The following is a 6,693-nucleotide window of genomic DNA, read 5'->3' on the forward strand; positions in this document are numbered from 1 at the left end:
TTTGTTTCTTAAAACAAAAAAGATTTACAGTTGGATTTTCATATCACAAAAAATTAGGCAACATATTTTCCATGATTTTCGACTAGTTGGTTTACAACTGCTTCAAACAACGTAATTACATAAATACCCTTTTTTTATATATCCGAAACCACGTGAATTTAAAATTGTAAAATATTCAAATTAAAAATTATAATTCGGAAATACCAATGTGCTAAATTTTAGAACTCCAACAACACATGTCGGCAAACTGAAGCCCCTCGAGTCTTGAGTAACACAACCATGGAGTGTCTTTCGTCTTTTGCTCGGGTGGGCCGCATAATTAATTTACCGTTGGATCTTCCTTGAGATCACCACGGCCAGATTTCAAGGTTGGGGATCCACGTGGGAAGCTTATATTACACTTGGGACGCAGGAGCATGCAGCAGTTTCAATCTGTTCATGCAACTTTGTCTTTTGATCATTAAAAATGATGACAAGGCCACTTGCCCTCAGCGGGTCCCCTTTTTGACATTTCATGTTGCACCGCATGGGACCCACAGAAAAGGTTGGGGCCCACACCTTTGGCTAGGATTATGCAGAATCTTTTTCCTGGTGAACGCAAGATTATGTATGTACCATGACAAGATATACTGGCTTTTTGTTTTTGTTTTTTTTTTTTTTTCTGGTATATTTTCTATTTTGTACTAAGATAAGATAAGCTCTTTTTTTATTTTTGGCCAAACTACCTGTTTGTTTCTCCATTTGAACTCAAAATTTTATAATTTTTACAATGTGAGTGAGATATGCATCGGTAATCATGTTGTTGTTTAGGGTTTAAGTACAAGTACGTTGCAGATGTAGTAGGACCAGTTGGTCAGATATGTACCCGCTTATAATCGCATTCGAACTCCTTCGTATATTAAAGTAATTAAGAATATGTCAATCTAGTTTAATTTCATGAAAAAGGGCCTTAACTTGTAGACTACTGGTCTCAAGTTCGAACTCCATGACACATTCATATTGTGATTGAAAAACTCCTCCCCTTATTAAAATTATCGCTTGTATTTTTTTATTTTAAAACAAAAAAGTAGTTTAGAATATAGCCTCGTAAAAAATAGACGCAAATTATTGTTCAATGAAAAAAAATAATTAAAAAAATCTTAGCTTTCCTATTATTGTAATACTCAAGACTATTAACATTTATTTGGGTTCATTGTATTCTTACAAATTACTTGAAAATTGAAGTTAATCTTAGGAAAGTTGAACCAGTGAATAGTAATGAAGGGTATTTGACGTAAAAGGCAGCTATCTGATTAACTGGGAGATTGACCGATTCAAAAGCCTGGAGGGGAGGTCAACGTTATTAGATAATTATTAAATTATAAATTAAGATTTTCTCATAATGAACGAATGATAGGCATAAAATTTTGTTTAGATCTAATTACTGATGAGTAAGACGCGGGCTTTCTGTTACGACCCCTCACTTGCTACAAAACTAGAAATTTATTTTAGGATTTGTAATTACCTTTTAATCAATAAATAAATAAAAATCAAGCTTTTACCATTTTAGGATTTTGAATTACCATTTACTCGTCAATGCATATCCTGTATTCATTTGTTGTTTGATATTTTCAAAACGAGAATTTAGACAAATGAAAAAAATGAAATTCCGTTGGAAATATTTGTGGTCAGAGACAAGCTGAATTTCAAACGGAATTAATTCTATTCTTCGGGTGTGGAAACACCTCATGATATTTACCAAAGAAAAAAATGAAATTCAGATTGATCCACATGTTGAAAATGATTAAGTCTCCAAAAGTTTAATCAAAACCAAATATGTGATCGAATACCGCCGGGGTTCTCTCTTAAAAGAAAATACATCCTTATACAATGATGTGTCACATGTAAAGCTGAGGTGGCCATAATGACCTGCATGTGTGGTTGTGGCTAATAAGCAGTTATTTTTCTTAAAACTATTATTTTGGTCCAAATTTTGAAAATATATATGATCCTGTTATGTTAAGTAAATTTAGGTTTTTCCCATAAAAAAACTTTCACTTTTGGAAAAAACCAAAAAAATTTCAAAAAAGACAGAAAAACTTCTCAACTTTCAAACCAAAGACATGCAAATGTAAAGGATTCTTTTGGAAATCAAAAAATAAATAAGGGCAATTTTGTCCATTTTGGCTTCTTTTAAAAAATTTTTCTCTCCTTTGGTTTTTTCCAAAGTCTCCCATGATGTTATATGTTTTAAATATACAATCGCAACCCAATTAAGATTCTCTTGAAATGTTATGCAAATGTTTTCATAGATAAAACTGTTCATGTGCTCTTTTTTTAACGATAGTATTTTATTAATAAAATAAACTGATTAAAATCCCTAATTCAACAATCAAAAGCACATCTAGTCTTCTTTTCTGCTGAAGAATATAGATTGAATTTAAGGATTAATAAACGAAAAAAGACCGCACCTACCTTTGTTGCTTCCCTCCCAATAATACATTATTAAACATTAAAGAAATATTTATGGCTGTCATGTTTGTGAACTATAAATAATCTTCTAGATATATACAGTTGTGATCGAGAGGTATGGACCTATGCATGTGTTCTCATTTGGCAGCTTATCATCTTATCAATAAAGTTGACAAAACTTGTATTAATTCACTACTTCATAGGCTAATTAAAATATTATCTGTTCAATTACATATCATCGCATTGGCCAATAGTCAATAGAATCAAATTTTGATTACAAGAAACGACATGAGTGCTTTATAATCATTGATTAATTGATAGTGACGGTTCAACACAAACTCACCTATATATCCATTGGTTCACGCGTCATTGGTGTGAAAAAATAAAAATAAAAGTATAAACATTGTCGTTGTCATGCGTGACTCTGAAGTAACAATTATCTTAGGCATCTTTTATAAATTTTCACTAAGATATAACGCATAATTTTGACTTAGTGTTAAATGGAGAAGCGAATTAATATACATAAATTACTTGATCGAAAGAAGAGACCGTACTAAAATATGTAGCATGTCACTTTTCAGAAATGAATATTAAAATTATTCTAATTCATGCTTTTCTATATAAGTATTTGAATCAAAACCTAACTTTTCATGTTTTAAAGAGAAAAAAATTTGTGGGTTCGACGTTAAATATATAATCCAACACGCAACACCCTTGAAATAAAAAATAAAATCAATTACTATTTTTCGATCAATGACTTCTTTCATTCTGAATAAATAAATATGCTTTAAATTGTACAAGTTAAAATCATTATAGTACATAGTACGTAGCTTTGCGTACATCATGCGTTCCATCGTAGTGTTTGAATTTGATGCAGTTTACATTTTCATGATTAAACAAACATTTTGGGAGATATTTTATCTTCCAAATTGGGCAAGAGATTATGCAGTAAGGACTGTAGACTATTTGCCTTTTGTTTCCCCATCAAGTCCAAATCTAGATGTCTCTTTTAATTTGAACAGCTGCTTCACATGATTTCACCTAATCATTGAGAGATTTTCCAGGCAAGATGTGGTGCGTGTTGAAAAAGCCAAGGCTAGCCTATAAGAGAGAGAAAATATATATATATATAATATAAAAAATAAAGCCAGTGCGTACCCAATATTTTTCTCCTTACAATTAATTTGTCTAGCCATATCTGGCATCCCATTGCATAGTGCTTTTTGAACCCACGCCATATACATAGAACTTAAAATGTCACTTTCTTTAAACAGCTCTCAATTTAAATAGAAAATTTTGTATGGAACGGGAATAATACTGTTTTGTTATTTTCAATCAATTATAAAATGTTATATGAAAAAGTTATTATGTGTGTTATATTTTGATTGGCCAAAAATAATGAAATAGTGATGTCCCAATTTCATGTAGAAGCAGGGTTGTATTGTATAATCGTAAGTAGCATGACAATAATATTATTAAGAACAAGTAAAGTTTAAATAGTTAAGAACAATTACTCTTACAGTCAAGCCCTGTATTTGAAATTATCCAGTGATATTGTTTTGTGTTAAAATAAGTAATAATAAAAACCTGGATATTCTGCCAGAGGTGGGCTGGGGTCTGCTGAGTTGTAAGATGAAGGGATGTTGGTGGTTCTGCACTGATAACTTTACTTTAAATGATGTCTATTAATCTGGACACATATCTAGTGGGGCTTTTATGGTTCATGGAATTATGGAAGGTAGTAAATGCGTTTCTTCACCAGCTTTGCTCCAGTATTTGTTGTCAATGTCAAAATGTGAATCGTGATCATGTATCAGGAATGGGGCCTCAGCCTCATTCACTACAAATGTTAGTTTAAGAAAACAATCACCGTTGAATTATGCTGAATATAATGACCCTACCCATCGTCGACGGATCTTATTAGTCAGCCCTGGTGGCATTTTTTTACAGCCCAAAATAAGCCCACCCAACCCAAGTCTACCCCCCATCATGACATTTGAGGATTGCTTTTTGAACAATTATGTATTATCTATTAGGGATTTATAATTGGACTTATTAGTTTCAATTATCAGGGGTTTTAGAAATATCAATGGTTCAAAAACACTTAAATATCGATATTGATAAAAATTGAATAAAAATTATGGAAATTTTGATTGAAACCTTAGAGGATGTTTATTTAGTAAATTATTCATTGCTTTATAAATAAAAAATGGAATGAAATGCATTGCGTGGTGAGTTTGACTGATTTAAGTTGATTATATGGCTAGCTGACAAACACTGTGAGTGTAGAAAATATGTAGTGATTAATGAAAGAAGATTAAACACACCATATAATCATTTATTTATAATGATTTACTACAATATTTTACACTTTATACACTGCATGATAAGATACATGAGTGACTTAGTACCATATAGAGTTCCTATGAGAATCAAAATTTACATTGTCTTCATTATCTCTATGTGCAGAGTACGTGTACTGTGAAGAGTAATAATCAAATGATGAATCCATAAAATAGTTTTGTATGTAATTGTTAACATGTCATCTATATGGATACGAGATTGGTTGACGTTCCCGATATTTTGTCCAGATTCTGCTGAAGAGAGGGCGAAATTATCGATAATTATATGATAATGACATGGATAGGTTCCAAAATATCCTCTTCCCAACAATAATATATGCGATATTTCGTCGATATTATCGATATTTTAGACCTTTGTTTCAGTAGGTTATACTTTATTAAACATGCTCCTTTTTTTTTCCTCTGTCTGGGTGTATTATTTGTTCTCAATGAAATTCATATGTATTGTTGAGTTTTCTATCTACATAGTAGGTTTATACGTCAAGTAAATTTAGCCGACCCTATTTTAAAATCCTAAATTTGTCCCTTTTGGTAAGTAAATAGAGACTCCGCCGAATATATGAAGCTCAACAACTATTTTATTTTAAACTTTTTTTTCTCAATAGAATGATTAAACATTGTAATTTGGTTCTTGTAAAATGAAATAACAAATACCATTGTCTTCGCTAACGGGTTTGGGATTCGTGATGAAAATGGTAATGCTCCACTGGCTGGTCCTAGTAAAGTGGGTGCTACAAATGTTTTGAATGCATAAGCTTGTGCTTTAAGAAATAGCTTACTTTTATGTGTTGCTAACCTATCGGTGAAAAGTAAATGACGCATTAGTGTAGTGGTTTAGAGTAATTGATCTCTTAGTTAAGGTACTGGGTTCGAGTCCTAGTATCTATGTAGTGTGTGTGAGTTAAGTATATCATCACCCCTCTCAAATGAAAAAGTCTTTATAATAAAAAAGCTTTTAGTAGAAGCGCTCATAAGTAAAAGTGCTTCTTAAAGAAGCAGTCTCAAACGAACCCTAACTTCATATGCTCTAGTTACTAGAGCATGTTTGATGGAAGCAACTCATAAATGGGATCATTCTATTTTGATATATGTGATTTTCATAGAGAATGTTGTAAACACAATAAAGTAAATAAGGCCCATGCAAGGACTGCAGGTTCGCATCTTATATTGAAATAGTAAACAAAAGGCTTAAAGTGCATGCTTATATTAAGCATAGTAATTGTCATTCAAACCTTTTCACAGTTTTGCCCTTTACACGCCAAAAGTGTTTTGGGGCTTTTGGTGAACACTGCGACGCCCCAAGTTTTTTTATAGACTATATTTTAGCTGCGATGTGTTGATTGCTGGTCAATAAATGCCAGATTGGGCTCAATACTGGCATTTACTTTTGATGCGTTTAGGCATGCCACTTCTTGTGTTTTACTCTTCTAGTAGAAAGAGGTGATAAGTAGTTAAGTGATGTGATGATTGTATTGTGCTTGTTAATCTTAACCTCTAACCAAAGTCAGTGTGTTCCAAATGGGGAATCTAGCTTGGATAAGTTCTTTTCTATGCCTCGATTCAGAGGTTTTCAACATTTCACTTGCAATGGAATAAAATTAGGAAGAAATAATAACTTTAAACTATCATCGGACAGAAAGTACAATATAAGTTCAAAGACAAAGGTATCCGATGGATATAGTATTGTTACAAGTAAGCAAATACAAGCATGTATGGACTTAAATACACTTAATGAAAATGATAGAAAGCCTAGCAAGGCCCATGAGGACTTTATCGGACATAAACAACCTTTTTTAGACACCACTGTAATCTACTTGAGACAGTACAATGAGTCCAATGAAGGATGTCAACAATATCTGCAATGCACAGATAGTCTTGC

Source organism: Prunus dulcis, chromosome 4, assembly GCF_902201215.1.
Source record: "Prunus dulcis chromosome 4, ALMONDv2, whole genome shotgun sequence".
In the NCBI taxonomy this organism is placed as follows: Eukaryota; Viridiplantae; Streptophyta; class Magnoliopsida; order Rosales; family Rosaceae; genus Prunus; species Prunus dulcis.